General features: G+C 52.7%; 1 protein-coding gene across 8 annotated transcripts in view; it reads left to right on the plus strand.

Annotated features, from left to right (window-relative positions):
- The first annotated feature begins 5,256 nt into the window (after positions 1-5,256).
- CTIF (cap binding complex dependent translation initiation factor) overlaps positions 5,257-16,063 on the plus strand; it is a 311,698-nt gene continuing 300,891 nt past the window's right edge. For 3 of the 8 annotated variants that reach the window (XM_060118402.1, XM_060118403.1, XM_060118401.1), the window contains exon 1: positions 5,257-5,469. The gene's annotated coding sequence lies outside the window, so the exon portion shown is untranslated. Of the gene's footprint in view, positions 5,470-6,063; positions 6,147-6,228; positions 6,422-16,063 lie in introns of those variants that run through there. The other 5 variants (XM_060118406.1, XM_060118407.1, XM_060118408.1 and 2 more) reach the window with 5 other exon arrangements.

Genomic DNA, 16,063 nt, shown 5'->3' on the forward strand with positions numbered 1-16,063 from the left:
AAGGGAAGAGCATCTTCAGGAGGGGAAATTCCCAGCCACAGGGATCATAATGGTTGTAACTTTCTCTGCACTTCTTCTCTTTCAGGCTGTTTGAGATAGGGGTCTTTGGATTACAAAAATCAGAAACCCACTCAGCCCTGCACAAAGTAAAGGGAATTACTATAAGGATACAGAAGTATCAGGAATCAAAGAGAGGTATAGTAGAGTACCCTGTGACTGAGAACCAGAAAGTCTGGAACTGAGGCTACTCCACACATCTCTCTCCCTCCCTTTTCCCCCTTCACCCCCCTCCTCTGCCTACTCTTCTTGCACCTGGCCCACTAAGGCCACAAGCCCCTCCTCCCCCACCTGACTGAGCAGAGTCACCGGTGAGCACAGGTCTCTCAGCCTCTTCCTGAAGATTCTTGCAAAAGGGAATCTGATTGGCTCAGTTCATCCGCTGGAGCCAGGGCCACTTAAGTCCAGGCATAGCCAATAGTCTGGAGTCCCTTGGATCAAGTGTATACCCCTGGTCCAGTTAGCTGGGCCACCCCTCCCAGGATGAGGGTGGCACAGTTTTTCCAGAGTGTAGCCTGAGAAATAATGAAACCCGTCTCTTGCAGATATGTGGAGGTGTATCTTTGCCCAAGTCCTCATCATGGACAAGGCCATCCATGGATGTGGTGCTCATGCCACTGACCTGTGAGGTCTGACCTTGAACTCTAAAGAAATTGAGGAATGCTTGACTATTCATGGGCTTCACTTACTGTCCTTGAATTTTGTGAGACAAGATCTGCTTGTGTTCTGTTCCCTCATGGATTTCAGGGCTTTGTTAAATGAATATTGCAAACCCTTCCTGATCTGCTGGAATTAAACAGCTTAAAATTCATGCTTTTGCCTACTTAACTTTCAGTTTCTTTTGCCAGCTGGACTACAAACTTCTCAAAGGGAGAACTTCAGGTTTGGAAATAATCTTAGAGATCATAGACCTTCCGATTTTACAGGTGTGGAAACTGAGGCCCAGAGAGAGGAGCTGTCACACAGCAGGATAGGGGCAGGTGGGGCCTGGAACCTAGTTTCACACACTGAGTTCCCCAAGGTGCCATGCAACGTCTTAGGTGTAGCCTGCACCCAATAAACATTTGTCAGTTTATTTCTTATTTAGCTTTTGCTTTTCTCAAGCTCATCATTCTCTATTGGTGTCCCTTCTTCCACCACCAACTTCAACCCTAGAAGATCACTTTCCATCTGCCTTTCAGGTGTTGGTCTTTGGGGTTGTGTAGTGGAAGCTGAGATGAGACAGGGGTGAAATTTAACCTGATTCTATCAAGCCGTTATCTCTCCAGGCCAACACCACAGCAGCAGAGCGAAAACACTAGACTGATAACTTCCTTCCCTCTGTGGGGTCACTGGCCACCATACTGATGCATGATGAAGCCACTCTCTAGCTTCCACATAAAGACATAACTTCCGCAATGCCTCCCAGGCCAATGCTACAAAACTGGGATTTAGGTCACTGCTGACCTCCTCCCGATGGGAAGTTATAAGTGGATCTAGTCTCACTTTCCTCCCAGAAGTCTTCTCTGACCATGCCAGCCTGCTAGGAACGCTTTGTTCATTTAACATCACCCTCACTCAGAATAGCACCTCATTAGTTCTTCTGTTATCTCATGGGTGCCAGCTCCTGAAGCAGGCCATTTCTCTGCCCCTGCACTCTGGTGGGCTCCCACCAGGCCTTCAATAAATGCACTGACTGATGGAGGAAAGACGGTCAGGAGTCAGAAGACGATATGGGAAGAAAAGAGAAATATTTCCATTTGCTAGTGTCCTTTTTCTTTTCTTTCTTTCTTTTTTTTTTGGCTGTACCATGCAGCTTGCGGGATCTTAGTTCCCTGACCAGGGATCGAACCCAGGCCATGGCAGTAAAAGCACTAAGCCCTAACCACTGGACCACCAGGGAATTCCCTCCTTTTGCTAGTATCTTAGGAAAGTATTGATTAGGAAAAGCAACTGATTAAGACAGAGAGAAACAGTCTGGCTTTTCCTTTCTAGGCTATGTGGTAACAAGTCAGGTAAAGGCAAATTTAACAACTCAAATCTGCCTAATTAACCAATTCCAGTGCCAGTCTATTGACTCTGCATCCAGCAGCTCCTCTGACCCAAGCTTGCAAGTGGGGCATAAGATCAACTGCAGGGAAGGAAGGCCACCACATGTCTCCCACACTGGGAAAGCCACAGTTTCCAGTCTGAGTGACCCACAGAGTCTTCCTCTCAAAGACCCCCATTCCAGCCCGAAATCCCCATCAGCAAAGGCAGTTTCAGAAAGCTCTAGATAAGAGGACAAACACGTCATAGTTGGAGGAGAGAATGAAAAGATTATCTTATCATCCTGATGAAGGTGGATTAGGCTGAAGGTAGAGCAGAGAGCCAGGCTCTGGGATGTGGAAAGCAGGAGGTAAGTGTTGCTAGGTGGGAAGAAGGAATGCGGGAACCTGGGGACACTGTCCAGAGAAGGGGCTTCGGGTGCACACACAAGGGGGTCCTGGGGCAGCAGGGTGGGGAAGGGGAGAGCGTAACCACTTGTCAGCTGGGGAGGGTCAGGAGCACTGAGCCCGCGGGAGGTGAGGACTAAAATCGGGTGAAGGTTTCTTGAAGACAACCCTAACCTACTTCACACATGAAGATGAGTCACCCGCAGGAATCCTCCCTGCAGCACCAGCTCTGCTGGCCTACCTGCAGAAAAAAAAAATTCAGGGATCACTCTCCTGGCCCAGAAAGACCCTGGGACAGGGAGAGGAATGACCATCACCAAGAGTTGCTGTGTGACGCGGAGCCAGTTTAAATGCATTTTCACCGTTGGTTCTCACAAGGTCAAGAAAGGTTGTTGAATAAGCCACCCAAGTTACTCATTTGGAGGTTAAGTAAACAGCCCAAGGTCGCAGATCCAGAGAGTGTCATGCCTGGGATTCAAGCTGAGGGTCCAGGCTGACTCTTGAGTCTGTGCTGTCACCACCGGCCCCGTCACTGCAGGCACAGCTCCCAAACAGAGGCATGTATCCTCCGCGGATGTTTTGCCCTCTGCAGGTTGCTCAGCCTTTCCTCACCTCTGGGGCTGGATCCTGTTCTCACCTCTGGGGGTGTGATTTAAAGCAAAGGCAAAACCAAGACCCAGACATTTCCATTCTTGTTCCTTTGCAAGTAGTGTTTATATCACACAATGTGCAAAACAGCATTGACAACAAAAGGTAGGTAAATGGGAATTTGCCGAGTGGATAGACTCCGGGACTATTAGTCCATATTTCGTAAATCCAGGAAATCATCCAGATGTTAAAGCGCAAAAATAACTGCTGAGCCAGTGAGGCATAAATGCTAAGAGGGACAAACCAGTAGGAAGAGTCAGGTGTGCTTAAACACGTTCCTTTGCCCAGGGGGACTGGGCCTGGCACCCAGACAACTGGCTTCTGGTAGCCACTCTGCCTCTTATGAATGCACAACTATGGGCTTGCTGCCTCCCTCTAGAAGGGAGGGGATGACACTCCTCCATGTCCTTTGGTACAAGAGTCAAAAGAGCTGCTCTACTGGATGTGACTGTGGATGCTGCTTGGCTTTCCTTCCACCACGGCTTGGCACGTGCTGAGCTTCAAGTCAGGAAGACATGCTCTCCGCTCTGAAAGAAATCCCACCCCTCTTTCAAGGCCCACTGCAAGCCCCATCTCTGCTGAAAAGCCATCCCAGGCTCCTTCCGCCCTCTAGACCCACCCTTCATCCCTGACCCACCCGCATTTTGGGTCCTCCCTTCTGCCCTGTCAAATTGCTGAGACTTTCAGAATTTGCTCTCTTATCTCTCATCTGGAGCCTTTGTACCCTGTAGCCTTAGTCAGAGGCCTACCCCTCCCTTTGCCTTTGTTAAAAATGTTAGTAGGGCTTCCCTGGTGGCGCGGTGGTTGAGAGTCCGCCTGCCGATGCAGGGGACACGGGTTCGTGCCCCAGTCTGGGAGGATCCTGCATGCCGCGGAGCAGCTGGGCCCGTGAGCCATGGCGGCTGAGCCTGCACGTCTGGAGCCTGTGCTCCGCAACGGGAGAGGCCACAACAGTGAGAGGCCCGCGTACCGCCAAAAAAAAAAAAAAAAGGTTAGTAATTCTTACCTAAAGTACTACCTCCTCCAGGAAGCCTTCCCTCATCTTCTCCTACCCCCATCCACCCTCCATCCTGGTTGGCTGCTCCTCCTGGTTTCCGTAGCACTTTGTGCCTATGCCTATGTTAAGTGTGAACTTATCCCCTATACTTTCATTGACTGTGGTTCTTACACTAGACTTTGACCTCCGTGAGGGTCTCACCTGTCTTGGCATTCCCGGACATGTCCCATCTGTGGAAAATGCTCACCAAATGTTATATGAATTAATAAATGATTTTCTTCGCAGTTATACCGAGTCACACAGTTCCTTCCATGAGTTTATAACTCCCTTGCTTGGAGGGTGTACAGCATCATATATTTCTCCAGAAGGCTTCTCTGTGCTAAGCTCAGTGCCTAGCACCTAGTAGGCACTTGGAAAACGCTGGTGATTTGGTTAAGTGATTACTGAATTATACATTGCATTGAATTCTCCCAGTCACCAAGTCCCCAGCCTTAGCCTTTAGCATGGCCAATGGAAAATTAATTGGTTGCAAAGTGCATATCTAATTACAACATCCCGCCCCTGCCACAGAGATGTTCAAATGTTAATTATAACATATGCATCTCAATAACAGACGTTAGCATTTAATACAGCGTTAATAACTAGACTTGGGCCGCCCAGTGTGTACACAAAGCTCCCTTTTATCTGCCATTAGGACGGACTTAGCACTTAAAGCAAGGAAGTCCTCATCCTTAAAGCCGTCCTGTCCCTAAAATCAAATGTTTCCCTCCAAGCCTGGATCTCGCCTAAGCCCCCAATTCTCCCCACGCGGAGGTCCCCACCCAGGGCTGCGCCAGCACGTGGCGGGGAGGGGAACGGGCGTTGGGCGTTGGGTTTCGGCGTGGCCAGACAGGCTGTCTCTGCTGCTCAGGCACATCCCCGGCGTCCCGGCGGCGCCCCGTTCTCCAGGGCCCGCCATCCCGGTAAAGAAAGGCGAACTACATTACCCATCAGGCCTCCCGCCGCCCTCTTTCCTTTCAAGTCTTTGCACGTGGCCGGAGGGGAGGGCGGGGCCTGGACGTCACTCTCCTACATTCTCTTTCCCTGTGTCAGAGCGGGGATCTTTTTTTTTTTTTTTTTCGTTCCTCTACTCCCTCTCCCCCACCCGCCCCTCCCTCCCTCTTTCCCTCCCCTCCCTCCCTCCCCTGTCGGCTGGGTTTGTGCGCTGGGGCGCCGGAGCCCCTCCGCAGCCGGGACGCGCGGAACTCGAGGCTGGAGTCGGCTCTCCCGAGCCTCCTCCCTCCCTTCTCCTTCCCTGCCCCCTTCCCCCACCCCCCGACTAGGGCTCGGAGCGGAGGCCAGAGGAACCCCGAGGTGAGCATCCCCCCGTCCGCCCCCCTCTTTTAGTCATCTCTGATTGCCGATCGATTCGGGGACCCGCGAGGAGGGCTGCGTGACGTGCGCGTGCTTATACATAAATCCGGGAAAACCGACCCAAACAATTAGCCCCCTTCCCTCCTCCCTGCGCCCGGGGCAGCCAGGAGTCGGCGCCCATCCACCTTCCCCGCCTCTGTCGAGGACCGCACTCCATGATCTCGCCCCCTCCCGAGGTTTGCCCCTTCCCTGCCGGGTTCCCCGCCGGTAGGGGAGCCGTAGCTCTGGAGCTCCAGTGAGGAGGGGGGTACTTGGGGGGCGCACGGCTGGAGCCCGGCTCGCGTTGGAGCCGCTTGGTGTAGCCGCTGTCATGTGCCAGATTCCGACCCGGGGGGAGGAAGAGAGCGAGCTTGATTCCTCTCTTTTGTTTTGAAGCCCGCATTTGCTGCATCAAGCAGTTGGTTTAGTACCGGCCAAACTTGCAGCTGTTCTGACTGTGCTCCACTGAGGTAGGGTGGCGGCTCCCCGAGGGACCCTGAGAGAGTATCTCCACGCCGCCCCTCCCTCCTCTGGTGACTGATTGTGTCTGTGGCGGCCGCGTGTGTGTGTGCGCGCCCGTCCCCGCGGGCGCGGGGATGTCTGTCGTCTAGACAGGCTGCACCCTCCCTCCGTCCACGGTGAGCCCGCGGGCCGCGGGGGCGCGGGGGACGGGAGCAGAGGAGGAACCCGAATCGGTAGATCCACTGAGGTCGCGGCTTTGGACATTCCCCACGGCGGTGATTCTGTTGGCTTTAAAAAAAATTATTATTATTATTCATTCCTGTCGCCGCGGTGTAATTGGGCCTGGGGAACGGATCCGTCCGGCGGAGCCGGGGTTAAGTTGACAGGCTCTGAAAAGCCAGCTCGCGGTGGCTGGTGACCCGGGTTCCGGCTCGGGTCCTTCAGCGAGCAGGTGACTGTCCCGGACGCCGGCCGTGGTGGGGGTGTGGGGGTGGGCGGCGGGCAGGGGGAACGGTGGCTTGTCTGCGGCGGAGCTGTGCTGCCCCTGAGGGCCGGATGCTGGAGCCTGGGTGCATCTGAGGGAGGCGTCCCGGGGACCGCGCATCTGAGTTGGGTACGTCTCTCCATTGACGTTAAATGACAGTCGGGAGTCTGAGCCCCTCCTGTGGGCGGCGTTGGCTGTTTGGTTTCGTGGAGTTTTCAGCGTTGGGGTTTGGGGGCAGGTGTGAACAGAGAGGGGGTTGCGGCGTGTAAAGGGGAGGGGTGGCTGGCGGCGCGGTGTGCATCCCCACCCGGGGGGTGAGGCGTCGCCTCCCGCGCCCAGCTGTTTGTGTGTGTACACACCGCTCTGGCGTGTGTGGGGGGGCGGGGACCGCAGACCGCGGCGTCGTGGGGACGCGCTTGGGCCCAGATCGCTCGGGGTATCGGTCCCGCCAGGGCTCGTAGTGGTGTGTGTGTCCGCGCTCGCGCCCGGGTTACTTGGAGAGGGGGGTCGTGCGGCTGGGGGCCCGGGGAGACCCTGGGGTTGCGTAACCCTCCCTTCGCGTCTCGACGCCCCCCTGACCCGGCAGACAGTCCACCTACTCGGTGGCGCCGGAGGCTGGTCTGGCTGGGCCTGGAGGAGCCGCGGGCGCTCGCGCGTTGCCCCCACCCCCCCACGCCCCTCGGTTGACCCTTGGCCGGGGGCGCTCTGTGGGTGCTCGTGCCCGCGCCTGCTGCCGTCTTCGCAGATCCTGGAGAGAATCAGCGCGCTCTGCGCACCCCTTCCCAATTTTTCGACCTGGAGATAGTGGGGGCCAAAGGCTGTCCGGCCTGACCGACCCCGGGCCCAGCCCCGCGCTGCCTCCTGCGCCGCTGCCGGGTGCCCGGCCGGCCGCATGCCTTTGCCGGCTCTGTCCGCTCGGCGCTGGGTCTCTGCGGCCGGGGATTATCTCCCAGGCTAGGGGCCCGCGCGCAAAGGGAGGAAGCCGCTGGAGCTGTGGGCTCCGCGGCGGCTGGAGGCTCCCGATGGCGAAAGTGACACAGCACGAGCGCCGCTGCCCGCCCGAGCTGGAGGAGAGAGGAAGGAGCCGCCCAGAGGGCGGGGAGGGGCAGCAGGCTGTCCGGCCTGTTTCCTCCTGTCCAGCTCCGGATCTGGGCAGTAAACCTCAGGGATCCCGGCTACGAGCATGCTGGGACCGCGCGAGAAAATTGCCTGGCGTGCGAGAAAACCCAATCATAGTGGAACAGAACGCACCGAGTAGACATTAGAACATGTCCAGTCCCTCACAGGATACACTCCCTTAGAGTATTTGAAACAGGATTCGATTTACACACAGATCAACTCATCTGCTGTGTCAAGTGTCTGTCCTGGATAACGTGTGCTTGGAGCAGTAATTTTGTAACGCATTCTGGGATACAGTGTCATCAGTGATTAAGAGATTGCTAGAATAACAATATGTTTGTATGACTTTACTGGGAAGTCCCCCACTGCATCATCGCATTTATTAAGAGGGTCCCATGAGGTAGGGGGATATTAACCCCATTTTACAGAATAGCACATTGAGGCTCAAACACTGACGTGACTTGCCTGAGGCCTTTCTGTGATTTCACTTCTCAGACTATGGCTTTTAATTTAAATAGTGACCACCTTAAAGTGTAGGTCTTGGCACCTCAGGAAATACTGAACCCAAGAAAGGGAGTAAATTATGGTATTTATTCTTTGTCAAATAACACTTGGTTTGCTACCAGTCCTAATGAGAATAAGTATTAAAAAACAGAAGTCTGCATTGCTGTTGTTATCACTCATCTGAAAATTTACTGCTGGTGAATGATCATCAGCTTTGATACATGCAGTATGTATACCTGCATGTAATAAATACATATGGATATATGTTTCTGCAACACATGCCTGTGTTCATATGGGTGTGTTCGTGGGGTCTTTATTGAATCTAAGGTTTATTCTTTACTTACTGGTTCCAAAACCATGGGTTTAAAGTATAGCTCCTGAGAAACCACCCAGGAACCTGCCCCCTCCATCTCCAGGGATGGGGAAGCCTTGAAAAGAACAAAGAGCTCCTACATAACTGTATGCATTTCTCAGAGTTCCCGCACATGAAGGTTCTCAGACACAGCCTGGAGGGTTATTAGGTTTGGTCAGATAATCAGCTATTCATTCACAAATATGTATTGAACACCAACATGTTTGTGTATCTTGAAGTGCATAGAAAGAAAATTTAACACAGTGGCCCTGCTTGGCAAAAACATCTTCTGGCTGTGGAGATAAATGTAAGATTTTAAGTCCAGCAAATGTTTGTTGAGCACCTTCCGTAGTCTAGATACTCTGCTGTGTTTGGGGCACACAAAAATATAGGATAGCAGAAACAGCTAATTTGCAGTGCAAAAAATGGATGATTCAGAGCCTACAGGAGGGAACAAATCATAAATATTTTAAAGCACTCGGCCTGGGACTTAGTCAATTTCACAAATGTTGGTTGCAAGGGACTCATAATGCCAGTCCCTGTGCTACAGCAAATGCAGAAGGAAGCAACAGAGGAAGAAGAGCCTTGTTCCTCTGAACTTCAAACTATTTGGAACCTCCCAGGTGAGCCCTAGAGGCCTGTCCTTCTGTAGAAGTTAGGCAGCTCGTGGGAGATGACCCTGAAGCCAACCAACAGTTTAGTCTGCTGAGCAATGAGGAACTGACAAGTTGTTGTCTGTGCTCCTGCCCCAGCTCTGCTGGACAGTGATGGGCTGTGATAGGCTGTCTTCAGTGGCTTTGGTCAAGGTCTCACTCAGGCCTTGCCTGAGTTTAGTAGTTTCTGTCTCACAGGTCTGTGGATATGTTCTAATATGAGTCTGCTTTTTAATCTTTTCATGCTCCAACTCACTTCCCGGGTCCTTGACACTGTTTTCCAATTTCATCTCAGTTTTGGGGTCCACTGCCCTTGTTTTTTTTTTAAATAAATTTCATTTATTTATTTATTTTTGGCTGTGTTGGGTCTTCGTTGCTGCATGTGGGCTTTCTCTAGTTGTGGCGAGTGGGGGCTACTCTTTGTTGCAGTACGTGGGCTTCTTATTGCGGTGGCTTCTCTTGTTGCGGAGCATGGGCTCTAGGTGCGTGGACTTCAGTAGTTGTGGCGCATGGGCTCAGTTGCTCTGCAGCATGTGGGATCTTCCCGGACCAGGGCTCGAACCCGTGTCCCCTGCATTCACTGCCCTTGTTTTAAGGTTCTGTTGTTTGCAGTTCACATGATGAAGGAGGAAGCAGGAGGTGGTGGTTAGGATGGGTAGAGAATCCTGAGCCCAGAGAAAGAACAGGAGGTACAAAACAGACGGGCAAATTGCAGTTTTGGGCAATTCTCCAAACCTGATGGCATTTCTGCATAGCTTACCCAATAATGTGGCAGCCCCTTTTGGTGTTCTCTTTGAGGGGGATCCTCTACCTCTGGACCTCACTGCTGACTCGCTGGTCACCTGAGCTCAGCTGCTAACATTCAGGCTTTGCTCTTGTGCCCTCCTGCCTCCTCCTGCGTGCAGTTTAACTTAGGGCACTGCTGTGATGGTGGTCTTCTCTCAGAATTACCCCCATGCTGACTATCGACAGCTGCCTGTTGTTTCTGAATTAATCCCCGGCCAGAGCTGTGGTTCAGAACAGAGTGAGAACAGACACATCCTCAGATCTAAGCACCCAGAGCTGGGAAGGGCCTTGTTGATGAGCTGAAGACCCCAAGGCTCAGAGAGGTGAAATGACTTGCCCAAAGTCACGGGGAGCCCTTGGCAGAGTGGAACATGAACTTCTAAAATTTGATGCCCTATTTAATCTTCTTTCTCTGTACTGTGATGCTTCCTGAAAAAAAGTGGGGTTCTTACTTCCCAAAGAGTGAAAACTCTGCATCTTTTTTTTTTTCCCCTTTGGTTCCAGGAAAGGCCCTGGAATTCGTCTTTTAGTCTTGAGATTGCTTTCCTTCAAGCCTGGCCTTCCTTGCCCTATCTTTCATCTTTGGCCCCCAGGAATCTAGATGAGAGCATACATTTGGGAGAGAGGTCTATGCTTGGGGCCTTCCAATGCTCTTAAGTTTGGTCTGTGGCTTTCCCTTTCCATGATAGGGTCCTCAGGAACCTCCTGAAAGTGTTTGCAAAGCTGTTATGTATATGCATTTTTCTAGGAGGAGGATCCACATGTTTTCATTTGATTCTTACCTGACTCAAGTAAGGAGAAGAACTACTGGGGGTCGGGGTAGTGGAGTTGGATAGGGGGTTGGTTGGCACTGGAGACTAGCATAATACCCTACACCTGATTTGGCTTTGCAGTTTATGAACTATTTCACACAAATTATTTCATCTGCTTTTTATAATACCCCTGTGAGGCTGTTGTTGTTATTCCCATTTTGCAGATAGGGAAACTGAGCCTCCATGGTTACTGCCATGCCGCAGTCACAAGTAAGTAGTAGAGCAGGGATCTGACCCCAAGTCTTCAGGTTTCAAATCTGGTGTCCTGAGTTGACGTGGTCCACCACGGCACATCATCATTACATTTTATGAGTGGAGGACCTCGAACTTTTTGGAGCTTCTTCTTTTTTTCTTTTTCTTTTTTTTTTTTTTTTGGAGCTCCTTCTTCATGATATCTGCTGCTGGCTATGTCCAACCATGGAGCCAGACTTAAGTGCTAACTTACCCGGGGGTGGGATGCATAAAGTATGGGAGGCAGTTATCATAACAGTGATATGTGGACTGGGGCCAGTTTGGGATGATTTCATGAAAGAGGTGAATCTGAGGGTAGGTCTGGGGTTGTGAAAGACCTGGCAGAGGTTTTCAGTTGGGACCATGGCCCAAAAAGGGTGAAGGGGAAATTGTGTGTGCTTGGTCCGGGGTGGAGCTGACCAAGGAGGTTGGGTGGATCCTGCAGTCAGACGGGGCTTCTCATAGTGACTGGGCTCTTTCTCTGGCCAGCTCTGTGCTACACCCTGGGGCTGCAACCATGAACAGGCACAGCCCTCCTGCCTTCAAAGAACCCACTGTCTCGCGGGAGAGGCAGACACTTAAACAGTTAAATTCAGCGTGTGTGGTGAGCACAGTGGTGGAGAAAGTTGCCTTCCAGACAAGGGCCACCTGCTCTAGCCTCAGAGGTCAGAGAGGGCTTCCTAAGGGAGATGATGCAGGAGCTGAATCTGAATGGATGAAAAGGAATTAGCCAGGAGAAGAGACCGGAGAAGGACCTTCAGGGGGAAGGAATGTGGGCGCAAAGGCGTGGAGGCCCGAGGCTGCCTAGTGGAGGAAGGGACTGCCGCAGGGAAGTCAAGCACAAGGCTGAGAGGCATGCAGAGCCCCGCTCTGAGGAGCTTGTGAGCCTGGCTGAGGACGTCGCATTTCAGCATGGAGGACAGGGCTTTAAGCAGAGTCGAGGCACTCGGCCATGGGCCGGAAGGGAGCATGACTGGGAGCCAGGCAGCCGCTGGGCTGATGAGGCAACAACAAGCTCCATGCAGCATTCGGGTCCCAGGGGATGAGACATATGAGGAGGAGGGACGGCCACGTATTTAAAACGTTTGGGGAGTAAAGTCGGCCGTGGTTGCTTAGCTTTGGGGGATAAGGGAGGATTCCCAGTGACTCCCAGGTTTCTGGCCTTGTGGACTCAGTGGATGGCGGCCTTTACTGGGCAGTGCCCTTCTGGTGGCTGGAGCAGGTCTGCTCTGGTGGGGGTGAGAAGGATTGTGGTGAGTTTAATGTTAGTCGTGGTGAGTTTGAATTGCTGGTAGGATAGTCCAGTGGAGCTGTCTTCCAGACCATACAGCGCGCATGGTAGAAGCCTGAGGAGGAGGTGTGGGCAGGAGCTACGGTTCTGGGAGTGGGGAATGGTCTGCGGCCGAACGTGACTGCGTGGGGACTGCTGTAGACAATAAGAAGACCTCTTCCTCCCATTGTCAGAGAATCCTTTGTCACGCTGGGCCGCTGTTGTCAGGGAAGCCAGGCGGGGATGCTGTGTCATGCTGGAGGCCCAGCTGGCAGAATCCAGCAACAGCCAAGAGCGCGCTTCAGCTGGAAGCCTTAGAGTGAGTTAGGGGAGAGGCCTTGTCATTTTTAACATCCCTGGTTAGCAGAGCCCTTCCCAGGCCCTCAAGGCGTAAGTAAAGGGCAGGGGAGACCTGGACCTCTGCCCAGGAGAAGGCAGTCTAGTTGGGAGACAAGATGTGGACATACGAAACCACTAAAAATCTGTAATAACCTGGACAAATAGTGGGCTGCACATTAAATGGAAGAGGCCTGCTGGTACTTCTCTTCCTGCCATGCCGCATTTTTACAGGGCTGCTGTGTTTTGGGCAGAGTGCCAATCTTTGCATTTTTGAATGCTCGGACCTACATAGTAGGTGTTCGTCCTACGTATTTGGATCTGCAGGGATGTGGCCAGAGTTTGTTGTTTGGGGTGTGGGGTGAGGTCAGCCAGAGAAGGTTCCCGTGAAAAAGTCCAAAGAGGGGATTCCAACACTGATTTGGAATATTTTTAGTACCATAGCGGAGTAAAAATCTCGAAAACCTTCCAACTACCAAGCACCTAGAAATGCTGTATGAAATATAACTAGCATCCTTTCAAAGAAGAGCTGAGCTCCTCGAATGTAAGAGAAATCCCCAGGGAACTCAAAAGTGAGCGAGGACAGTAAGCTTGCACTGACGCTAGGCTAGGCCTGGGGGTGGGTTTGGCTGTGGGCGTGTTGAGGGGTCTCAGAACCAAAGGCAGCTGAGCCCTTGGCATTGCCTCCTCCAGGGTCCGAGGTGAGACTGGGAGTTGGCATGGAGGGCCCTGCCTGAAACGGGCCCCTGCAAAGGTGTGCAGGCTTGGAGAGAGGATGCAGTAGATGTCTGCCCAGTGGCATGGAAGCGGGAGAGGGGGAGCTTGTCTGTCTTGGCCTGGATTTGGGGTGGGGAAGAATCTTCCCTGGAAACTCGAAACCTCAGGCCTGTTGTGGCCTTGGATGACCACTACACGTGTGGTCCAGAAGTCCCCAGGGAATTAGCACATTAAAGCCTTCGGGGGCCAGGGTCTCCCTGCCTGTGGGCTCCAGGATCTCATGAGTGTCAGGAAGATTCTGGGGTTCTTCACCCTTCACTGACTTGGGTCTCCATTTTGGAGAGATGCTGCAGGACCCGGGGGGATGGGGGGGCGCTAAGTGAGGAGGAGGAGAAAGAGGCCTTGGCGGGAACCTTTGAAAAGGGCCTCCGTGACACTTATACACTGCTGAGGGCGTGTGCATGGCTGTGGAGAAGGGCTGCACCTGCCCGAGGGCTTCATCTCTCAGCAGAAGCCTGCAGACGAGCCTGTCCAGGAAGGTCAGACCTTCTCCCCCGCTGTTGACTCAGGCCAGGTCTTTCCAGACAAGGCTTCTGTCCAGGTTACTTCTCAGGGTGGCTGTGCAGATTCCAGCAGCTCCAGGTCCCTCCAGACTGCGCCACATCATCTGCCCTAAGCCCAGAGGCTTGAGCACCTCGAATTTCAAACTTGGGAGACATCTTAGAGGTCACCAAGTGGGTCTCCTACCTGGTGTGGGAATCCTGTCTCCACCAGCACTTGCTCAGAGGCTTCCCGTGGCCGGGAGTATGTGGCTTCACGAGGCAGTGCCTTCCCTCATTAGAAGGCTTTTGCAGCTGGAAGTTCTCCTGTGAGCCTCAGGCACTGCCTGGCTATTTCTACCCATCGCCCCTTCGGCCATGGGCTGTGGTGAGAGATGCTTTGGAGGCCTTTCACCACCTTGCTCACTTTTGCTGGAAGGGCCTTAATTTGTCGAGCTAAGATTCTGTGAGAATCCAGCCAGCTTCCATCCTAACTTCCTTAGCAAAGAGGGAGATTTTGAAGATGAGATGTAAGGTTTGCTGAGCTGGCTGTGATGCAGAAGTTCTAGAAGCTTTGGCTCAGTGCTTTTCAGATTCCGACTAGAGAAGCAAGTTCCTTCCTCCAGCACCCAGAATACATTTCAGTTTGTAAGTGAGTGACTCAGGAATCTGATGCAGGGAGCTGACGTTTATTGAGTGTCTGTTAGGTACCCGGTACAGTGCTAGGTGCTGTCGGTATGTGTTACTAAATAAAAGTAACTTCTGGGGCTTCGCTGGTGGCGCAGTGGTTGAGAATCTGCCTGCTAATGCAGGGGACACGGGTTTGAGCCCTGGTCTGGGAAGATCCCACATGCCGTGGAGCAACTAGGCCCGTGAGCCACAGCTCCTGAGCCTGTGCATCTGGAGCCTGTGCTCCGCAACAAGAGGCCGCGATAGTGAGAGACCCGTGCACCACGATGAAGAGTGGCCCCTGCTCGCCACAACTAGAGAAAGCCCTCTCACAGAAATGAAGACGCAACACAGCCAAAAATAAATAAATAAACAAATGTGGGGTTAAAAAAAAAAAAAAAAGTAACTTACGTGAGGGAGAGAGAAAGGGCAGCAGAGCCATGGAAATGCCTTACTGTACTTGTGACAATTGAGCCCTGAAGTTATTCAGAAAGAATGTGTGTGGTTCCATCCGGGAGTGGGTGGGGCAGGCATTCCCCATGCTATTCCCTTATAGGGCCTTCCTCTGGGGTAGGCAATGTCATGATCTCACCACGAGCTGAGAACCCACAGGCCTTTGCCGTATTCATAGGTCATTTGCTGAGATACTTACAAGTTTGAACCATGAGATCAAGAAAGTAGCCTGCTGGACAATCCGCACCTTGATGTGTCACCAAACAGGACGGTGTTGACAATGACAGTGTTTTTCCCAGCATGCAAGGCAGAGCTTGCATGCAAGGGGGGAGCTTGTCTGTCTTGGCCTGGATTTGGGGTGGGGAAGAACCTTCCCTGGGAACTTGAAACCTCAGACCTGTTGTGGCTTTGGATGGCCACTACATGTGTGGTCCAGAGAAGTCCCACTGGTGTCTGTCTACAGTGGCCCGGGCTCTTTGAGGAAGCAAAAGACTTTCTGCTCCTTTGCATTCACAGGTTGGCTGGCATCTGTGAGTTCATATATTTAACAGGTGCCGTGTTGTGTTATGAGGAGCATGAGTTGCCTTTGTCGCCGAGGTTGCATCAGCCAGCTGGATGCCCGGATGTGTGCTCCTGACAGGGCCCAGTGGTGAAGGTCAGGGATTCTGGGAAAGTACCCAGTTTCTCCTCTTCTCCCTCCAAAAATTGTTCTTCATGCTCACATTCTACTGGTTTGCCTCAAACCTTTTTTGGTTTTTTTTGAGGTACGCGGGCCTCTCACTGGTGTGGTCTCTCCCGTTGCGGAGCACAGGCTCCGGACGCGCAGGCCCAGCGGCCATGGCTCACGAGCCGAGCCGCTGCACGGCATATGGGATCTTCCCGGACCGGGGCACGAACCCGTGTCCCCTGCATCGGCAGGCGGACTCTCAACCACTGCGCCACCAGGGAAGCCCTGCCTCAGACCTTTTACCCTAAGCCTGTTACCTCCGTTAACATTTGGTTTGGTTTAGCGCACATGCATCAGATGCCTGAAGTGGGTCGGAGGAATTCAGACGAACCTGGCAAGGTCCCTACTTCCTGTCTTCATCTTGGTGGGGAAGACAGAATGGCCTCATTTGTGTGGTGCGAGAAGTACTGGGTAAAGAGAAAGAAAAGTGTGCTGAGGCAG

Source organism: Mesoplodon densirostris, chromosome 15 (assembly GCF_025265405.1).
Source record: "Mesoplodon densirostris isolate mMesDen1 chromosome 15, mMesDen1 primary haplotype, whole genome shotgun sequence".
In the NCBI taxonomy this organism is placed as follows: Eukaryota; Metazoa; Chordata; class Mammalia; order Artiodactyla; family Ziphiidae; genus Mesoplodon; species Mesoplodon densirostris.